Source organism: Solanum stenotomum, unplaced genomic scaffold (assembly GCF_019186545.1).
Source record: "Solanum stenotomum isolate F172 unplaced genomic scaffold, ASM1918654v1 scaffold19363, whole genome shotgun sequence".
Lineage (NCBI taxonomy): Eukaryota > Viridiplantae > Streptophyta > Magnoliopsida > Solanales > Solanaceae > Solanum > Solanum stenotomum.
In genome coordinates, this window is record NW_026025507.1 from 11,901 (window position 1) to 15,045 (window position 3,145).

Sequence of the window (3,145 nt, forward strand, 5' to 3'; positions counted from 1 at the left end):
TTTTCCTTTTCTTTTAAATCATATTTATGTATGTTATGTTGAAATTTGACATAAGAGTATTATGTTAAATTTTTTGTTTTGAATTTAAAAATTATGTTATATTTTCAATTTTCATTTGTTTTAGCAGTATTGACTTGAGATTTCACAAGGCAATTCATTAATTTTTTAGTTAGACTTGATAGATTATCTTTCGGTCAAATATATATTTTAATAATTTATGACATTTTATTTTTAATATCAATTTTTTTGTCAAACATGCATTTCAATTTTCATGATGTTCATAGAAATCTTGTACTTTTAGTTTTTATTATTAATTCAATTGAAACATATTAATTTGAAAAATATAAATCAATTATTTTTAATCAATTAATTTGAAATATATAAATCCATTGTTTTTCTTTTGTTCTTTGATATATAAACTTATTTTTGATCCTCAAACTCGACCTTGATTGAGTTTTGGGCTTCTACTCAGACTTAGAGGCTCTCATATATCCAATTTAGCTCCTAAAGTGCTCATTATTGTCTTTTTTTAGCTAAATAGTTGTTCTTTGAGGATCATTACTTGTTCTAAAACTCATCATTAGATCATATGTACTTTTGAGGGCACTCATATGATATATTAAAGAATTAATGTTTTATTTAAATATCACTATCATTTTTCATAATTTTAATTAGTTAATAAATTATATTTAAATCGTTTTTTGATTTGTGTGTGTCATTCTTACGTAAGGGTCATGTTAATCTCCTTTGTATCATTCTAATTTTATCGGATGTCCCCAAAGGGACGACTCTAAAGCACTTCTGTTTGAGCTATACTTCTCTAGCTAATTTATTGAAATTTCAACAATTTGACTTTTATTGTTGCCCTTCCCTAGATTTATCTCTTTTACATTTTATAAACTCTAAAACATACAAATCTTGTAGTGTTCTCAGGCTGGCAAAATATATGGTCAAAAGGGAATGTTGCTGCTAGTTAAATGAGAGAGTAGTAGAAAAGAGAAGATGAGATATCATCTAAACAATGATGATTGGTTGCCACGATTTACAATATTTTCATAAACTAAAATAATACCAATATTGAGCTTATAGATAGATAGATAGATAAACTAATGTTGTTGGGATTGTGTGATATTTGATTATTTCGAACAATTTCAACTTGTCAAGTTGCTCTATTTTCGTGTATATTAAAAAGAGTAGTATAACTAATGATGTATCCTCTCTTTGGTCCTTACACTTTAACGAGGAGAGTTGAAGGCTTTTGAGGCTCTTGGCTTCTTTTTAATAAATGGTTTTGGCGATATTATATTGCATTTGTGGTCTGCAAAATCATTGGTGACACTTGAGTGTATAGATCAATATTATTCCAAGTTGAATAATGGAACAAATATCGATGACTAAATTCGGATTAACTTGAATCCGAGACCTCTAGTTAAGAATGAAGGAATATTTACCATTCCATCACAACCCTTGTTGGTAATTACAATTACACTTAATTATTGAAGAGATATATATGGCGCGGCTTAGTATCATGTTAATGTTTATTTTGAGTATAAAATGTTCAACTCATATCATCTATACTTAATATTGTACTAAATTAGTATATGCATACAAAAATATGTTGGGATAATGCATGAAGAAATAGTTCATAATTATTTCACGTAATGCCCATTGGATTTCCTTCTTTTCAGCACTTGTCATCTCTTATGTGTCACCACTACAATAAAATGAAGGATTTAACGGTAATTATTTAGCGACAATAATATAATTATTGATATATTATATTTAGCGATGATAATAAATTAAATAAGTATGATATTTATAATCAACATCTTGTATAAATGTCATTAAAGATGCTAATTAATGACTCTAAAAGCAATGACATTAATCAATTCAATTACCGCTAAATGTNTCAATATTATTCCAAGTTGAATAATGGAACAAAGATCGATGACTAAATCCGGATTTACTTAAACCCGAGACCTCTGGTTAAGAACGAAGGAATATTTACCATTCTACCACAACCCTTGTTGGTAATTACAATTACACTTAATTATTGAAGAGATATATATGGCGCGGCTTAGTATCATGTTAATGTTTATTTTGAGTATAAAATGTTCAACTCATATCATCTATACTTAATATTGTACTAAATTAGTATATGCATACAAAAATATATTGGGATAATGCATGAAGAAATAGTTCATTATTTCACGTAATGCCCATTGGATTTCCTTCTTTTCAGCACTTGTCATCTCTTATGTGTCACCACTACAATAAAATGAAGGATTTAACGGTAATTATTTAGCGAAAATAATATAATTATTGATATATTATATTTAGCGACGATAATAAATTAAATAAGTATGATATTTATAATCAACATTTTGTATAAATGTCATTAAAGATGCTAATTAATGACTCTAAAAGCAATGACATTAATCAATTCAATTACCGCTAAATGTTAAAGAAATCTATTACTACTGTTCAATTACATGTTCATTTGGCCTCATCGTAGCTGCGCATTCATGTTCGTTTGATTGAGAGCACTATTAAATTCATCGATATTGATTAGAACCAAGACTCAATTTTTTGCAAAAGAACAACCACATTCAAGAGCATATAATAGGTGGCAAAAATGTGCGATAAATTTAAAATTTTTCGGAAAGAAGGGCCAAAATCCTTTTTTCAATTATAACAAAAAGGGAGCCATAAGCTCAAATGAAGAAAAAATACGATTTACTTGGGATTGTGTGATATTTGATCATTTCGAACAATTTCAACTTGTCAAGTTGCTCTGTTTTCGTGTATATTAAAAAGAGTAGTATAACTAATGATGTATCGTCTCTTTGGTCCTTACACTTTAAGGAGGAGAGTTGAAGGCTTTTGAGGCTCTTGGCTTCTTTTTAATAAATGGTTTTGGCGATATTATATTGCATTTGTGGTCTGCAAAATCATTGGTGACACTTGAGTGTATAGATCAATATTATTCCAAGTTGAATAATGGAACAAAGATCGATGACTAAATCCGGATTAACTTGAATCCGAGACCTCTAGTTAAGAATGAAGGAATATTTACCATTCCATCACAACCCTTGTTGGTAATTATAATTACACTTTATTATTGAAGAGATATATATGGCGCGGC

The 3,145-nt window shown here is 28.4% G+C and overlaps 1 non-coding gene across 1 annotated transcript; it reads right to left on the reverse strand.

Moving 5' to 3' along the window:
- Positions 1-683: 683 nt before the first annotated feature.
- On the reverse strand, positions 684-786 carry LOC125850808 (U6 spliceosomal RNA). Its single transcript, XR_007444849.1, has one exon. It is a non-coding gene; the product is annotated as a U6 spliceosomal RNA (small nuclear RNA).
- Between the last annotated feature and the right edge of the window lie 2,359 nt (positions 787-3,145).